Source organism: Sciurus carolinensis, chromosome 7 (assembly GCF_902686445.1).
Source record: "Sciurus carolinensis chromosome 7, mSciCar1.2, whole genome shotgun sequence".
NCBI classification, from domain to species: Eukaryota; Metazoa; Chordata; class Mammalia; order Rodentia; family Sciuridae; genus Sciurus; species Sciurus carolinensis.
In genome coordinates, this window is record NC_062219.1 from 92,400,496 (window position 1) to 92,420,878 (window position 20,383).

A 20,383-nucleotide genomic window follows, 5' to 3' on the forward strand; every position below is an offset into this window, starting at 1 on the left:
TGAATAGACATCTGATTGTGTCATTCTCTCACTAAAACCTTCAAGGAGTCTACATTGTTGCTTCATGAAGGACAAACTGTGATCATGGAGTGGGATCTCTGTGACTTTAGCCATTCACATCTCTCCAACATATTTATTTTTAAAATTAATGCTTCTAAAAACAGTTTAATTTACAATTTCAAACATTTTAAAGATATCAGAAACCATGAGAATAAAGCTTCTTCTTTGCTTATCCTCAGGTAACTGAATAATGTTCTTCCTGCATTCTTGATTCATATTCTTGACATTAATGTCACCACTATGACAAAGTGCAAGTGATGCAAGATTTATTGAAACATTCATTTTTCTGTTCAATTGAAGTACATATCAATGCCTTAGAAATTATGACATAGGTATTATTCCTAAACTATATATGGTCATAAGTTAACATAATTAAGTGGGTGGTATGTGACTTACAGATACCAAGAAATAATTTCAGAAGGGACATGTAATATAAAACCTAGATTTAAAGCATTCTGTGTGGATGGGTTACCATAAGTAGTATAACTTTCCAAAACTATTATTTCAATCCCAGTGGTTAACCCAGGGCTAAATTGTTGCTACAATTAACTCTACTGTACCATGAATGCAGGGAAAGACTCTTCATTCAGTTTCTTAAGAATACCAGTACTTTCTGCTCACCTGGTCTATTTTTTGTGCACACACACTTCTGTTTTCTCTTTGTGTATGCAAATTTTCTTCTCTTGTACACAAGTCAGATTTTATTAGGGTATACTTCTAAAAGCTTGATTTTAACTTAATTATCTCTTTAAAGTTCCTATCTCCAAAACCAGTCACATTCTGAGTTAGGGTTTCACATATGCGTATACACTGGACACACTTCATTCCATTATGAGGATTGAAAAAGGAACTAACTTGCATTCAATATAAGTTTAGAATTAGTGTAGTAAAGTAGACACTCCTTAAAAATGTGTTGAATAAATCGAAGGTTTGGCAAATGCAATATTTGTGGTGTTCCCCAGTTTATTAAAGTAGACTTCAAAATTTTCACCTAATGCAGTCATCAGATTCAATAACAAGAATCCTCAATAAAGAGTACTTAGAAAATAAACTTTACATTTTGTTAATAGCTGATGCATTTTGAGACATTTAGTCCTTAAGTCACAGTGGTAAATCGAAATACATATGGAAAAAAATTTTTATTTGAAATCATAAACTATTTTCATTATAAGTGATAATCTGAGAGTACTTCATAAAGTAGTATCTACAAGTGATATCAAGAACTTTTTGTGAGCGATCCAGTCTTTAGGGCAAAATGATTGCCAAGCAAGGACAATAGACATAATCTGGTGATAGCTGGAACTCCTCATTAAAATAGGAGTTTAGATACTTAAGTAAAGAAAACTTTTGTTAAGATCAAGATATATTATATTGGTCTACTTTGACTCATAAACATAATAGCTTGGGTGACTTGTCAACAGACATTTCTTTTCATAATTTTAAAGGCAAAAGATTCCACGTTCAGGATGTCAGATGATCTGTTTCTGGATGACAGCCCTCTTCCTCTCCCTGACTTGCACAAAGTCCTCTTTTTGCTGTGTCTTCACAAGATGGGGAGGGACAGAAGACCTACCTGGTTTCTTTGTACAAAGATATGTAGGTACTGATATCATAATGAGGATCGCTCTAATCTCTTTAACAGACCCATCTTCAAAGTCCATCACATGAGAGGTTAGGACTTTAGAATATGAATTTAGGGGGACATGTTTCAGTCAATAGCATGTTTTAGGTAGAAATACAAAAAGTAAATCAATCCTATTTCTCAATATATTTCTAATTTTTCAATAATTTATGTCACTTTTTTTTCATTTTCAGAGTATTAGTGCCTAAAACGTATTAAAGTACTCAATGCATACACTTGTAAAATCATGGGTTATTTGAATAAATTTGATAATTGTTTATTACATTTCATATTGAGAACATAAAATTATATGAGATGACTTTAGAGATTATTCTTCATACTTCTATCTATTATTCATTCATGAATTCCCTCAGCATATATTTGATGAATGGGTATTTACTATGTGATTGGCATTGACTCAATTACCTACATAGGACTATAGTCTAGAATAGTTATTTGTCTCTGATGTCCTGAAAACTACTAGATTGTACAGTAGGTTCAGAATGATATAGGAATAGGGAATGAGGAAAGTGTAGTATGACGAGAGGTTTCATACCTTATTTTAAAAAACATTAGTTTTGAGGAATAGTAATAAATTACTTGGAAGTGTGACCAAATGTACTTAGAATAAAATCTAGTTTAGAACTGAACAAACAACTTTAGTGATTTTCTCAGTCTTCAATATGTTCTTTAATTATGACTGATTGTTTAAGAGGACAGTAGAATACTAATGTTGAAAAAATAATTAGCCATAAACCCTGAGAGGACATTCACTATATGCACTTCAACTTTTACTTACCTTAAGGCAGCAATAATGAATTGGAATTTTTTCCCTATTTTTTCCAGCTAATTAAGTTTGAAAATGCTTTTAGCAAGCAAACCTTTATTCTCATACTCATTTACAATTCTGTGTAAAGTAATACAGCCAGAAATAGTCATCTCACTTTCTTCTACTTCTTTAACCATATATGAATTTTGAGATACCGCAAAGGTAACAAAGAAATCTGCACTTGTCAGTAACAGGTGGAAATGGAAGGTCATCATAGGGCCAGGATTCCAAAGACAGAATACTGTGTAGAAAAAATCAAAGTTTAATCAAGTGGCAACTGGGGTCATATAGTGATATATGTTTACAAATCCAAGAAAAAAAATGTGGAAATTTCTTGTTAAAAATCATGTGTGACCAGGCTTAGGAGGGTGAGACAGGAGGATCAAGAATTCAATGCCAGCCTCAATAACAGTAAGTCAACTCAGTGACCCCGTCTCTAAATAAAAAATACGAAAAAAAAAAAAAAAAAAGGCTGGGGATGTGTGTCAGTGGTTCAGCAACCCTGAATTCAATCCCTAGTACCCACCCCCAAAAATCATGTGTGACAAATTGTTGACCTTGTCTATCTTGGTACATAGAGACATGAATCAGGAGATAAATATTCTAGTCATAGTAGCTGTTTTGTAACCATAGACAGTCTCTATGAAGTATAAATAATGATTATTTGTTTAATAAATATTTTCACTTCTGCTAAAAATAATGTGGTTTATCCAAAAATATTTATTAGGGCATTCTTATTTTGATGAGCAAATTTATTTTGTGACCACGGACTCATGCCATTTTCCTTTTTGTGACCCCCCCTACTATGGGTTTCAAAAGGCACCCATGGTATCTTAGATTCCCAATTTCATTATTGAGAGTGGTTATCCCTTTTAGAAAGAGAGAGTGCATCTGAGGGAGGCCTGTCTTCCATTCTTACATTTCCAAATTAAATCTACTGATAAAAACCTCGTATGTTAAGATAACAAGAGAAAACAAACCAAAGTTTAGCATTGTCATTCATTACACAATTGATGGTCTTTGAGCCAAAGAAATATAATTGCAAAATTATTAAACTCAAATTATCACACAAAAAATTTAAGATTACTTCACCAAAATAGAATATAATTGAATGTGACAAATTAAAAACAGCAATCTTTGTAGCCTTATTCTCCCCATATTTCTCTGTAGCATGTAGGCTTCATGAAGCAAAATTTCTCATTAAATCAAACTTCATTATATCAATCTTTTACAATGGTGAGTGGCACAAAGTAGGTCCTGTGTATATGGATTGAATAGATGTAGACTGAATTTCCCTTTATATTGTGGAGCAAACCATTTTTTCATGTATCTCTGGTATGTTTATTCACTATATATTCCAATAATGTATTAAGCTTATCAAAATCATAATTTTCTCTGCTAATGTGTGTCTCCTAAACGTCTTTTCATTATGTTACATTTGGGGCTGTGATTAACTTAAGCTATTGTTTTCCATTAAGGTTACCCAAAACGTAGTTTCTTCTTGTTACCCTTCCTCCACCATTAAAAAGTTAATGCTCATTTCTTATTTACTTCAGGTAACTGCCAAGTGTGAAAATATATTCAAATGCATTGTAACCTGGTTTGCTTTGATTAATACTGCTAAAAATAAAGGCTCTCAGATCCCTAATTTAAAATACTTAGAATATCACACTAAGATCATAGGATAAATTATTTTTTTCTCATTTTTTCCTATAAAAACTGAAAAGAGTCTTGCTTTTTTGATTGTTTACTGAAGTATAATAAGGGAATTATTGTGATAATGGTTTCCATAGTAATTTCTTTTTGGTATAGTAGGTTCTTATATTTTTCTTTTCTTTTCTTCTTCTTCTTTTTTTTTTTTTTTTTTTTTAGTTTGGAAACTTTAAGATGGTTAAGATGACAACACTTTTCAAATTGACCTACAAATTTCATGGAATCCTTGACAAAATCATAATTGACTTCTTTTCAGAAATTGACAAGATGATACCAAAATTCATAGGGAAATATAAAGGACCCAGAATTACCAAAATAATCTTGTGAGGGAGAAAAAAATTGGAGGACTCACATTTTCCAATTTTAGAACTTACTACAAAGCTAGAGTTATACAATTTTATATGCCAATTTTAAAAATCTTTCCAAAAACCTTGTGGTACTGGCATAAGGATAGGTGTCAGGAGTGGTGATCTGGATCATGGTCTCTGACTGTCCCACAGCAGGAGCTGTGTACCTGTACTGAGAACTTCCTGTGCAAAGATGCAGGTCAAGACTGCCTCGTTGCTATGGTAATGCCCTGCTTAAAGTTATATTTTTCTTATTCAATCTTGCCTTGGCTATACGCAGTCCTTTACATGTCTACAGATATTTTAGAATTGGTCTACAAATTCCATACATACAACTATTGAGTGGAATTTTAATGAATCTGTAGAATAACTTGAGTGTATTTGTATTTTATTGGTATTGAGTTTTTCAGTACATGTATATAGTATGACTTCCATTCTTTCAAATCTTTAATTATTCTCAGTAGTGTTTTGTTGTTTGTAGTATAGATGTACGTTATGTATCTGGTTATATACTTAGTTATTCACATTTGTATGTGATCACAAATGGTATATTTCTTATTTTATTTCCCAGTTTTTGAGTATTAGAACAAAAACCCTGATTGATAGCCATTATGTTTATATGCCATTCAACAACTTTCAAAAAATTTCAGTTATAATAATATTGTAAAATCTTCTGTATTTTCTATATATCTACAGTTGTTGTTTGTAAATATTGGCATATTCTTTCTTCATTTCTAACTGTATATCTCCCTTTACATTTTGTTACCATTTGAAACTGGATAGAAAGTCCTACATAATGTACAATGTATCTATTGGCAGTGGAAATTACTGTTTTATTTCTCATCATGAGAAAAAAGTTTTATTCTCTGTTTTCTCTCTATTTAGTTTAATGTGTGTCTATAATTCTTTCCTAGTAAATACATTTAATATTTAATATATATCTTTCCATAGGAATCTTAAATTCCTGAAGATAGTTCCTTTTTGCATCCTGAACTGGTATTGACTTATACCATGTGCCTTTTTTAACATGTAATATTATATAATTTTCTAAATCAATTTTAATTTTTGTTTTCTTATTCTGCTAATAAAATTTGTAACATTGTTCTTTGTTTCTAATATTAGAGTAACTTTGCATTCCTGTGGTAATGGTACCTTAATTTTGGTCCAGTAATATTTTGGACATCATCTCTGTCTTTCTATGGACAGAGATCATCTAGATCTGTGATCTTCTCTGTTTTTCTTTCTCTCTCTTTAATTCTTTCTCTTTTTTCTTTCCTTTCTTTTTAATTCCTTTCCCAATGGGCCACATCTCCAGCTGGGTCTGAGTTTTTCTTAATTTGAAGTTCTTTTGATGTAAATGATCTTAATATTTTTAGACTATTCAAATTTTATTTATCTTTATTTCAATTTTTGAAAAAAAATGTATAGTGCAAAATTTGACAATTTCACCCAACACAATTTTGTTGGTAGTACTCTACTGTCCATTTAATGTCTGTGGTATCTCCCCTTCTGAATTTTCATTCATCATTGTCAGTGTATTAAAACATTTTTTTTCACAGTAGTCACTCTCAGTGTGTACTTACATGTAAACATGGATATATTTGTGTAATGAAGGAATTAACTTTAGTTTTCTTTAATTTCTTTATTTTTCATGTATTTTTTTTCTGTTATTTGTCAGGTTTTAGAAATAATTTTCATCCTTTTAGAGTTGCTGGGTTTAATTTGTTCAAATTTTCTATTTTACTCAAATGATACCTAAATCAATATGTTCCACAGATTTCTTTTTTTAACAGTCACATTTAAGAGTATAAATTTCATATTTATAACAAGCTTCATCACATTACAAGTTTTGATAAGCTATATTTCTATTATCCTTCAAGGAAAAAATGATTAGATATTTTATTTTTTTCTTTGACTAATTGGGTCCTTACAAGTGTTATGTTAGAGTAAAACATTTTGGTACTTTTGGATTTGGGGATTTTTGTGACTAAATTGGATTTTAATCCCATATACATGTAACTATGTAAATTATAATTATGCAAGATTTAAATCACTTAAAATTTGTGAGACACAATGTTAGTATTCCATATGCTAATTCTGCAAAACCCATGTACACTTGAAGGGATAAGCACTCAGTTGTACTCAGTGTTCTATATTGTGTCATTTACCATAGGTTTATTAATTGCTCCCCAAATACTTTCTATGAACTTTTTGTTTGTTACATATGTATTTAAAAGAACTCTTTTAAAATAGTCTTCTAGATTGATTCCCAAGTATTTTATTTTATTTTATTTTGAGGCTGTTGTGAATGGAGTTGTTTTCCTCACTTCCCTTTCAGATGTTTCATTGCTTATGAATAAAAATGTTTTAGATTTATGCATGTTGGTTTTATATCCTGCTATTTTTCCAAATTCATTTATAAGGTCTAGAAGTTTTCTGGTGGAGTTTTTTGAATCCTCTAAATATAGAATCATATAATTAGCAAATAGTGACAGCTTGAGTTCCTCTTTTCCTATTCATATCTCTTTAATTTCTTTGGTCTGTCTAATCGCTCTGGCTAGTGTTTCAAGGACAATGCTGAATAAAAGTGGTGAAAGAGGGTATCCCTGCCTTGTTCCAGGTTTTAGAGGGAATGCTTTCAGTTTTTTCTCCATTAAGAATGATGTTTGCTGTGGGCTTAGCATACATAGCCTTTACAATGTTGAGGTATGTTCCTGCTATCCCTATTTTTTCTAATGTTTTGAGCATGAAGGGGTATTGTATTTTGTCCAACGCTTTCTCTGCATCAATTGAAATAATCATATGATTCTTAACCTTAAGTCTATTGATGTGAAGAATTACATTTATTGATTTCCAGATGTTGAACCAACCTTGCATCCCTGGGATGAACCCCACTTGATTGTGATGCATTATCTTCTTATGTTTTTGTATGCAATTTACCAGAATTTTGTTAAGGATTTTTGCATCTGTATTCATCAGAGATATCAGTCTAAAATTTTCTTTCCTTGATGTGTCTTTGTCTGATTTGGGTATTAGGGTGATATTAGTTTCATAGAATGAATTTGGAAGGATTCCCTCCTTTTCTATTTCTTGGAATACTGAGGAGTATTGGAATGAGTTCTTTGAAGATCTTGTAGAACTCAGCTGAGAATCCATCTGGTCCTAGGCTTTTCTTGGTTGGTAGGCTTTTGATGGCTTCTTCTATTTCATTGCTTGAAATTGATCTGTTTAAATTGTGTATGTCCTACTGGTTCACTTTGGGAGAATCATATGTCTCTAGAAATTTGTTGATGTCTTTGATATTTTCTATTTTGTTGGAGTATAGATTTTCAAAGTAACTTCTGATTATGTTATGTATTTCAATTGTGTCTGTCGTGATATTTCCTTTTTCATCACGAATCTTAGTAAATTGAGTTTTCTCTCTCCTTCTCTTTATTAGTGTGGCTAAGGGTTTAACTATTTCTTTAATTTTTTCAAAGAACCAACTTTATTTTTTGTCAATTGTTTCTTTTTGTTACAATTTCATTGATTTCAGCTCTGATTTTAACTATTTCCTGTCTTCTACAACTTTTGGTGTTGTTCTGTTCTTCTTTTTCTAGGGCTTTGAACTGTAGTGTTAGGTCATTTATTTGTTGATTTTTTCTTCTTTTATTGAATGCACTCCATGAATAAATTTTCCTCTAAGAACTGCTTTCATAGTGTCCCAGAGATTTTGATATGTTGTTTTGTCATTCTCATTTGCCTGTGAGAAATTTTATCTTCTCTCTGATGTTTTCTGTTATCCATACTTCATTCAATATCATATTATTTAGTCTCCAGGTGTTGGAGTAATTTATGCTTTTTATTTGTCATTAATTTTTAATTTCATTCCATTATGATGTGATAGAACACAAGGTAGTATCTCTATTTTTATGTGATTACTAAGGGCTGCTTTGTGGCATAACATACAGTCTATTTTAGAGAAGGATTCATGTGCTGCTGAGAAGAAAGTGTATTTGCTCATTGATGGATGGGATATTCTATATATGTCTGTTAAGTCCAAGTTATTGATTGTGTTATTGAATTCTATGGTTTCTTTTTTAGTTTTTGTTTAGAAGATCTATCCAGTGGTGACATTGATGTACTAAAGTTACCCAGAATTATTGTGTTGTGGTCTATTTGATTCCTGGAATTGAGAAGGATTTCTTTGATTTATTTGAATGTTCCATTGTTTGGGGCATAAATATTTATGATCGTTATGTCTTCCTGATTTATGGTCCCCTTAAGCAGTATGAAATATTCTTCTTTATCCCTTCTGATTAACTGCCTTGAAGTCCACTTTGTCTGATTTGAAGATGGATACCCCTGCTTTTTTACTGAGTCCATGTGCATGGTAGGTTTTATCCCATCCTTTCACCTTTAGTCTGTGGATGTCATTTTCTGTGAGATGAGTGTCCTGAAGGCAGCATATTATTGGATCTTTCTTTTTCATCCAATCTGCCAGTCTGTGTCTTTTGATTGATGAGTTTAGGCCATTAACATTCAGGGTTATTATTCAGATATGATTTGTATTCCCAGTCATTTGGGTTTATTTTTGGTTTTTAACTTGACTTGATTTCTCCTTTGATTGGTTTTTCCTTTAAGGAAGTTCCTCTCTTTGCTGACCTACATTGTTGTTTTTCATTTCCTCCTCATGGAATATTTTGCTGAGAATATTCTGTAGCACAGCCTTTCTATTTGTAAATTCTTTTAGCTTTTGTTTATCATGGAAGGATTTTATTTTGTCTTCATTTCTGAAGGTTAGTTTTGCTGGGTATAGGATTCTTGGTTGACAACCATGTTCTTTCAGAGCTTGAAACATGTTGTTTCAGGCCCTTCTAGCTTTTAGGGTCTGGGCTGAGAAGTCTACTGATATTGTATTGGTTTCCCCCTATATGTAATCTGATGCTTTTTTCTCGCAGTCTTCAAAATCCTTTCTTTATTTTGTATGATAGGCATTTTCATTATAATGTGCCTAGTGTGGAACTGTTGTAATTTTGTGCATTTGGTATTCTGTAAGCCTTTTGTACTTGATTTTCCATTTCATTCTTCAGGTTTGGGAAATTTTCTGATATTATTTCCTTGAATAGGTTGTTCATTCCTTTGGTTTGTATCTCTGTGTCTTCCTCAATCCTGGTCTTTTCATGATGTCCTATAGTTCTTGGAGGTTTTGTTTATGATTTCTTACCATCTTCTCTGTTTGGTCAACTTTATTTTCAAGATTAAATATTTTGTCTTCATTGTCTGAAGTTCTGTCTTCCAAGTGATCTAGACTGTTGGTGATGCTTACCATTGAGTTTTTAATTTGGCTTATTGTTTCCTTCATTTCAAGGATTTCTGTTTGTTTGTTGTTTGTTTGTTTTTCGAGAATCTCTATCTCTTTGTTGAAATGATCTTTTGCTTCCTGAAGTTGCTCTTTCAACTGATTATTGGAGTGATTATTCATTGTCTGCATTTTCTCTCTTATCCTTTGCTTTATGAATCATTTTAATTACGTATATTCTGAACTCCTTTTCTGAAATTTCTTGTACAATGCTGTCACTGGATTCTATTAATATAGAATCTAGGTTTGTTTGGATCATTTTCTTGCCTTGTTGTTCATGTATCTTTCCCTCTTGTATTGCAGATCTGGGGTATTGCAGTTTCCCCCCTATAGGCTTATAGTGACCCTATAGGTTTCCAAAACATCTTCTTTAAAGGGGAGATCAATATTAGCAGTGCCCAGTACACACAATATGCAGCCCTAAACCAAATAGCCCCTATGAAGATGTTAACAATGTTGTCATAATAAACAGAGAGAATGAGTTCAATTAATATCTATAGTATAACGAATAGATTTGCAATAAGTCTGCAGTTTCTAATGGAGGACAAAGAGGATGGGGAGGGTTTAGGATATAAATGTTAATGGGATAAGACATGAGTATATAGAAGTTCTAGATCATGGAAAGAGTGAAAGTGTAATCAAAAGAAGTTGGTTGTTAGCATGAGAAAAGGGAGAAAGAAATAGAGCAAGAAAAGTAAAGAAATAAAACCAAAAATTTTCAAAGAGGAGAAAAAAAAAAGGAAATACAATCTACACTATAACAGTCATATAGTATTCAAACCTCCCAGTATTGAGGAACCAGATGCATGAGAGTTATCTGATAATGAGCTTCCAGTCTCCAGCAGGCATACCAGGATAGGACTTGTCCCACCTAAAGATGGGCGTTAGCTACTACTTCCAAGATAATCCAAGATGCCCACTTTGGCTTCCAAATGTGTTGGCAAATGGGGAGCTGCAACTCAGACTGTGGGCATGGTCAGACGGGGGTCCTGGAGGCAGGGTGCAGTTGGTTGGGCAAGGGTCATGGAGGTGGGGTGGTCAGTTAGGCTGAGGGGTCCTGAAGATGGGGTTTGGTCAGTATGACCAGGGGTCCTACAGTACCTGGCTGTTGTCTCAAAATGTCGGCAGACACATGTAACCAAACTGCAGGTAACGTGACAGTGGACTTCCAGGCCCCAGCAGGCAGCTGGTGATTCACTGACCATCTTCAGTCTGAGTGCTGGCTACCTAAGGACGATTGGCAGGTGAACTTTGGGCAGTGGGTGATGGGTAGGTGAAAGGTAGGCAATGGGCAGGCAAGAGACAGGTAAATGGAAGATGATAAGTGTCAGTGAGCAATCTGCACTCAAAAAGTAGTCAATATGCTGGTAGACTGCAGGTGATCACAGTGGACAAATGAGGTAAACAGCAGGTGATTCATAAGCAGCAAAGACTGCCTCACCGAGAAACAGATATTCTCTGTTTGAAAGCCAAGTTATGGAGTGACAAGGACCATGGCCTCCCTCTAATCTGCCATTTTGGATCCTTGGGAATCAATCTAACCAAAGAGGTGAAAGATCTCTACAATGAAAACTACAGAACATTAAAGAAAGAATTTGAAGAAGACCTTAGAAGATGGAAAGATTTCCCGTGTTCTTGGATAGGCAGAATTTATATTATCAAAATGGCATACTTCCAAAGGTGCTATATAGATGCCAATTAAAATCCCAATACCATTTCTCAGAAATAGAGAAAGCAATCATGAAATTCATCTGGAAGAACAAAAGACCCAGAATAGTCAAAGCAATCCTGGGCAGCAAGAGTGATGCAGGAGGTAACACAATACTAGAACTTATACTCTACTATAGAACAATAATAACAAAAATGGCATGGTATTTGCACCAAAATAGACAGGTAGACCAATGGCACAGGATAGAAAGCACAGAAACATACCCACATAAGTACAGTTATCTCATAGTAGACAAAGGTGCCAAAAACTTACAATGGAGAAAAAATAACCTCTTCAACAAATGATGCTAGCAAAACTGGAAATCCATATGCAGTAAAATGATATTGAAACCCTATCTGTCACCCTGCACAATACTCAACTCAAAATGGATCAAAGAGCTAGAAGTTAGACCCAAGATCCCTCACCAAATAGAAGAAAAAATGGACCTGAATCTCAATCACATTTGCTTAGAACCAGATTTCCTTAACAAGACCCCCATAGCACAAGAAATAAAAGCAAGAATCAATAAATGGGATAGATTCAAACTAAAAAGCTTTTTCTCAGCAAAGGAAACAATCAATATGTGTAAAGAGAGCCTACAGAGTGGGAGAAAATCTTTTCCACACACACTTCAGACAGAGCACTAATCTCCAAAGTTTATAAAGAACTTAAAAAACTTTATGGCAAAAATACAAAGACCCCAATCAATAAATGGGCTAAGGAACTGAGAAGACACTTCACAGAAGAAGATATACAGGTAACCAACGAATATATGAAAAAGTGCTCATCATACCTAGTAATTAGAGAAATGCAAATTAAAACCACCCTAAGATTTCATCTTATGCCAATTAGAGTGCCTATTATCAAGAACACAAACAATAATAGATGTTGACATGGATGTGGTGAAAAAGGCACACTCATACATTGTTGGTGGAGTTGCAAATTGGTGCAGCCACTCTGGAAAGCAGTATGGAGATTCCTCAGAAAACTTGGGTGGACCCACCATTTAACCCAGCTATCACACTCCCCAGTTTATACCCAAAGAATTTAAAATCAGCATACTACAGTGATGCACTCACATCAATGTTCATAGCAGCTCAATTCACAATAGCTAGATGCCCTTCAATTGAAGAATGGATAAAGAAACTGTGATATATATATATATATATATATATATATGTATATGTATGTTTATATATGTATTTGTATATACATATATATTTTATATATTTTATATATACATATATATATATTTTTTCCAACTTCATTCATTTACCAGCAAATGCTATAATGAATGAAGTTGGCAAATATCATGCTAAGTGAAATAAGCCAAGCCCAAAAAAACAAAGACTGAATGTTTTCTCTGATAAGTGACTGATGATATATAATGAGAGGAGGTGGCAGGGGGAAAGAAAAGAGTGAAGGAACTTTGAATGGTGTAGAGAAAAATGGGGTGGGAGGGGGCAGAGATGGAAAGATAGTAGAATGAAACAGACATCATTACCCTATGTACATGTCTGATTACATGAATGATGTGACTACATTGTATACAACCATAGAAATGAAAAGTTGTACCCCATTTGTATACAATGAATCAAAATGCAGTCTGTAAAAATAAAAAATAATTATTAAAAAATAAATAAATAAATAAAGTCGTCTTCTACAAATGTCAATCTGTCTACACTTTTTAGTTTTCATGTTTTGGTGCACATATTTTGACGTAGGGCTTATAAGTATAAAAATGACAATCATTCTTTAGAATAGCCCTTTTTATTATGAAATATCTTTTTATAAATTTTATGCTTCTTGTTTTAAAGTCTATTTGCCACAGTGCTTTTTGGGGATTGGTATTTGCTTTACTTGTTCTTCTCTATATTTTAGTTTGCAACTTTTCTACACTTCATAATTAAAGATTTTCTTTCATAGGTAATACGTATTCATTTTCTAGTAATGCCTTACAAATTATAACTAATTTAGTAGCTTAAAACAGCATATACTTATTATCTCATACTTTCTGTGGGTCATAAGTCTTGGCATAGGGTTGCTTTTTTTTCTACTTGAGACTCAATAGGCTGAGATTAAAATTTTGCTCATGGTGCATTCTAAACAGGAAGTTCAGTTGGTAAATACCTACTTCCAAGTTTACTTATGTTTGCAGAATTAGGTTCCTTTCAGTCATATGTCTGAGGGTCCTGAATTATTCCTGGTTGTCATCAGGAGGCCTGTATTAGTCCTGGGGTCACTTGCAGTTCCCTGACTCTTTCCCCAGCAACTATGTACCAACATGACAACATAATTCATCAGGCCAGCAAATGGAATCTCTAGAGTGTGTCTGCTAGGGTGATGGAGACTTACATAATATGATATAATGCAGCAAGAGAGTGATATCCACCATCCATAACAATGTAATTGTTACAAGTAAGACACGAATCCTCACCACACTCAGGACAGGGGCTGGGGAAGCATGGAATTACACAAACTCATAAAGACCAGAAGACCAGTAGGGTCATATTCACTTGCCACAAAACACAGTCAATTTCTTTTTTAACTCTAATTTGATGATAACACTTCATAACTAGATTATTTATTCATTTACATTTCATGCAATAATTGAAATATCTAGAAAGTAAACTTCTATATTTTTCTTACTTTTTTGTGTCCAGGTTATTTATTATTTTCCTTTCTGTTCTTGCTTTATTTGAATTACTCTATTAAGTTATTATAATTTTCCCATCTTCATTTTATTAATTGTGCAACTTTTTAATTCATTCCTTACTAGATACTATGTGTAACAATCCTCCTTGGCATAATAGAGTCTATTATGAATTACTACTTTATTACTTCCTAGGCATGATACTGACCTTATAATTCTCTAGATTATTGTTTATACCCTATCTTTTGTCAGGGTGTTGTCATACCTACATGTATTTACCTCTCAGATAAAAATAGAATCCATAATTTAATATGTCATATATGTGTGTATGTACACATCAATAACTTATTTGACTTGCTTTACCTTATTTGAAAAGTAAATTCAAATAGTCACTTGAATTTCCTTTCCTATTTTAAGGTGATTTCATCTGCATTATTTTTTTTCTGTATGAAAATAATTATCCTTATTACATGTTTTTGTGCAAGTTTGGAGGTAATTTTTTAGTTTATGGTTGTCTGAAGGAATCTGCGTCTCTCTGTGAATTATGCATGCATATGCAATGTCATGCAAATTTGAATTTTATTTTTTAAAAATTGTACTGTATAAAGTTTTTACTATCTTTATGAAGTGGCCTGTTATTTCTTAAAATGTTATGAGAATAATTTTGATTCTAGTTTCTCCTAATGCAACAAAAATATCTTTTAAACTTTTATCTCAGTTGACATCTCTTGAGGGATATTTTCATTCTAATAAACACTGTAAAGTTGTATCCATGAACAGTCATCATAAAATTATACTAAGTGAGGAAGCTGAGGGAAATGCATTAAGATGGGTCCTACAGGCTATGATTTTTATTTAAAATTAATTTGTTGCTCTACACCAGGAACCCATCAAAGACTTCATGGCTGAATGACATAAAATCAATCATTTTTAAGAAAGACACACTCTTATTATTACTGGCAACTTTTTGATAAATGAAATAAGATAAATATTATATTTTTTAACAAAGATCAAGCTGTAGTTGTCATTAAAACTTCATGTCACACTTTAACTTCATATTAGCACTTCTGCTGAAATTAGGATTTTTATTGATATGGAATTTAAGTAGTTTTAGCACTAGATTTAAAATCTTGGGGCTATTACTCTAACTTGATAGTTATAAACCTTCTTTTGTAATTTTACTGGACCAAAAATATTGCTTTTAGCAGGGAATTTTTTTAAAAAATTAATAGTAGAACTTACCAATTTAAACATCTAAGTACAACTATGAAAATATTTGATACTAAATAATTAATATTCATTGATAAGTTTTTTAAATTGCAAAATCTTGTGTTGAGAGTTTTACTTTAAATGTTGAATATTCCATAAAATATTATTTAGTGAATTCATTTAGAATATAAGAAACAGATGTATAGACATTGTAACTTTCTGAAACTGTTATAGCATTAATTTGGAGCTAGGTTTCAAGGAGAAGCAATCTGGCTTTGGAGCCTCTATGCTAAACTGATGTCTCAATTTGTGAGAGTAATAAGGCAAACAATAATCCCAAAAGAATGATAATCACTTGACAGAGTCTATTTAATATTTAAAATATGCTTGGTCTTAGACCTCATATTAAAGCCATGAAGATTCGTGAAAAAGAAAATTTTCTGTTCTTCTACTTTACACTGTCCATTTGAGAAAATAATACATGTGTAATTACAATATGGTGTACTATGTATTAAAACATACATAAATATAAAGTAATGTGAGAGAACAAGAAAATTTCCTGGAAATTGAATACATTCTAAGAAAAATAACATCCTTCCTTTTTTTAGCAATTTTACCAGAAATAGTCTAGGTAAGTAAGAGGCAGATGACTACTGCAGAAATGGGGGAGGGGAATGGTACAGTGGCTTGAAAGTCCAAAGTATTCTTGGGAAAAAACTGAACATTTTCTGTGACTAGCACATAAAGAGATTGAGCAGATGGCAGAGAAAGAATGTGAATGAAATTGTGCTAGGTTATAAATGACATTGTACACATGCTATGATTAAAGGATCATTCCTTGGAATTAATAAATGATATAAGAGAACAGTGGTAGTGAATTTTCTTATAGGTGAATATAATTTATTTGCAGTTACTCTGGAATATGAGTCACATATTTGACTCAGGACATTGATTAGGTCTGCACATTTACTAAGGAGTTTGGAGGATACCCTTAATTGCCTGGATGTTTGATTTTAGAGATCTTTGATTTAGAAACCAAAAAATGTCACCTATAGAGATTGTGAGAACTCATCCCTGACCTCAGGAAGACTGAAGAACATAAACATTGCTTCAGGAAAGCATGAAGACCATGCTTGATTGTTTAAAAGGTATCTGAAGTATATGCCTAGGGCATGAGCAGAAAGGATACTAAAAAATAATTTAATCATTCATTGATAATTCCTATTCATGTGCATATATGAAACATATTAATAGAGTGTTCTCATGAGTAATCAGAACTTTATTGATTTCCTAAACATCTATTTTGCAGTTTAGTATTGCTATAATTTAGAGTTCCATATAGAGGGCATAATTGATTTTGGATGTTAGATACTCTTTGAACAGCTCCAAGTGAAGAAACCTGATGGGGGTTAGTTATAAAATCATTTCTTAAAACCATTTTCAGAGAAATGCTTTCTTGAACTCTGCAGAGAATCCTTAACCGTTTCCTCTCTGCAACTATTTTTTAAGAACCCACTATAGCAACTTAACTTGCTACCAGAACACCAACACAGGCTATTCCCCAAAGAGAGTAAATGAAAATAAACAAACAGTGTAGGGTTGGTGTTCTGGTGCCATTTCAGACCATGAAAAACAAACAAACAAATAAATCCAGAAGCAGCTGCATTGGCTTATAAGAGTCTTGTTTCTGAAGAGTGAATTTTCAAAACACCAGGCTACACGGTACTCTGACACAAGTTAGAAACAGCCAACAGTGGGGTAGTGCCAGTGGAAAAAGCTGATTTTGGCTAAATATGAAGAGAAGAAAATCAAGTAGTTGAAGACAATTCAAACCACAGCACATCTCTGGAGAAAGACCTGTGAGATGAATCTAGAGTCAGACCATGTGTAAATATGCAAGATACACTCTATGATTCATTTTTCCCAATATTGCATGTATATTTTATTATGGTAAGATATCTTATTCTAATAGGCTGTCTAATAAAATTATGGCAATCAAATTTTGTTTTTTAATGAAGTTTGTGCTTTGCTTTATAGTCTTTAGATCTATTTTTAAAAAGAGATTATCATTGATTTATACTCCAAAATATAATTTTACAATTGTATTATAGTGGAGATTATGAGATTACTAAGAAACAGAATTATTTCTTATTTTAATATATGAACTTAATTTATCATTTCACAAAACTTTCTATTTTGGGTCAATCTTTTACTGTTTATGTGAGTGTCTGGCTGAGAAAATACAATGATATTGTTTATTCTTCGGATTACTCATTTGCTCATTTATCATTTTTACTTCCTTAGTACATTGATTTTCAATGTTTCAAATTGCTATAATTTTAGAAAACAGAACTATTTTTAAATCACATTGATTACTTGAAGTTAACTGCAGCTTCTAAAAGAGCAAAGATGAATGTTCTATGTAAATCAAGCTTTTGTAGAAAAATTATCTGCTCACTTTACCCTCCACTGGTTTGTTGCATACAAAATGAATTAGGTTATCTATGAGTTTTCCTTGTGACCACACTTAATGATGAAAATTATGAGAAACATGAAGACAGTGGAAGTGGCTTATTTTTGATCCTTTCATTTCTACCTATGGCACCAAGAGATCACCTTGCATTCTTTGTGTAGAGAAGGTATAAGATATTCCTGCAAGGAGGATCATTACTGATAGTGATCTCACCTTTTTCTTCCTTTTTAGAGGCCTCCCTCATTACAGGTTTTCTGCTTACAACTGAGGAAGACCACAAGAGAATTTGAAGTTCATGGCTATATTAAGGTGAAAAAGCTTCAGTACATGATTTTGAGCTCCTGATATGGGACAAGTATTCTAAGATACAGCAGAAGATACATTGTCACAGATGACTCTCATGAGGGCTGCAGAGTTCTTCACCCCTGTAGAGTTAAAGCTAGCTGGGATGATAAAATAATGCTTATTATTCTTACTGACTCATCAGTTATTTAAGGAACAATTATTGAGACTATTGAAGCCACTTCCCAGTGAATCTTACAAGTATTTATTTTATTTTATTATTTTTTTACCTCTCATTTATAGTACAAATCAGATTATGTGGAGACCATTTAGCAACTTCCCCAAACCCTTTGCTCTCAAGGCATAGAGGTGTTTACTGTCTTTTGGACATGTGTGTGCACACATGTACACACAATAATAATACTGGAAGTTATAGCAGATTCCGTCAGTGTCCTATGGGATTCCTTTACTCTTTGTGCACACTGATCCTAATGTGCCTATACCTCAGTAGCCAGCACCCATACCTCTTTCTCTGGTGGAGGTATAGTCAAAGAATGTTTATTTTTTTCTGTTTTAAAATCAATCAGTATCAAAATTCAACTTTGTATCATTTCCTCTTTCTATGATTTTTCTGAAATTCTCAAAAAGTAGGCAATATGAATTAATGTTCTCAGTGTTTCCTACTCTTTCTCTATATATTAGTAAGTTTTTTATGCACATGCAGTTTGGGCCCAAGTCATGCACCATACTAAGAATTTAGTGGAAGTCCATGACAAGGTTCATACAGCTTGTAACTATGGGCTTTTTGTGTCCCTCTCTCTTCCATTAGGTACATTTGCACTTCAGAGTCTAATACTAAGTATCAGTTTAAATTGAGGGTTAATTAAGATAATTAAGAGTATCAGTTATTTCATATAAGAAGAAGTCCAGAGGAAGGTTATTGTGGGTTAATTTCCTTGGTACCAAACCTCCCTCACTCTAACTGATCAGTAAACTATAATCTTCCTAATGGTTGCTTGATGTATCTCCAGTAAATTAAAATGAAGAGTAGTAAAAAACATGGGAGAAAAATTACTAAATCAAAGAGTATTTGTTAAATGATTTGTGCCATCTGAACTCAGTGAAAAATGGTTATTTTTAGGATTTATTTTGTTTTCAGGAGGTAAATCTTGTTCAATATGTTTATCAAAATCTTTCTCAAATATATGTCAATAAACTACAAAGATTAAAAATATAGTATTTTAAAAAGATTTACCAAATATGGTTGACTAAATGGCACACAGAAAGCAGGAGTTAGGTTTGCATTTTTCAATGCTTGAAAATTTTTTTCATCATATGGAAATTAAGTTTACAAGGACAATTTATTTTGTTACCCCAATCTTTCCTGTGGTGTCTACCTGTGCTAGAGGCAGCTAGTCCTGCTAGAAGAACCAAGGGTTTGATAGCAACATGAAGATTTTTAAGTTTTTTACTTTTCATGTTTCATTACTATTAGGGAAATTTTTTTCCCATTTCTGCAAACCTCTCTGTGATTCTTTGATATTGTATCCCGCTGATCTTTCTTTTTAAATATTTTTTTTAGTTGTAGATGGAAACAATATCTTTATTTATTCTTTTTTTTTTTTTTTTTTTTTTAATGTGGTGCTGAGGATCCAACCCAGTGCCTCACATATGCCAGGCAAGTACTCTACCACTAAGCCACAACCCCTCCAGCTGATCTATTACTGATAGAATTAAAACTTATCATGTGGCAGAATGTTTAGACTTTTAAAGTTTATTAAATATAGCTTTATTTTCCTATTATAATTCATACTTATTTTGAATCAAAATAAAAATAAAGGTAGAGTATTAGGCTATATGAGCACAATTTATCTTATCAGAGCAATGAGTTTGTGTAAGTCTACAAAGTAATACAGTCAAAAGGTAATGAATAAAGAGAAAGAATAAATCAAGGCTGGGCTCTGTGATGCAAGCCTGTAATCCCAGCAACTCCAAAGCCTCAGAAAAAGTGAGGTGCTAAGCAACTCAGTGAGATCCTGTCTCTAAATACAATACAAAATAGGATTGGGGATGTGGTTCAGTGGTTAAGTGCCCTTGAGTTCAATCTCTGGTACCTCCCCCCCAAAAAAAGAATAAATCAAAATAAA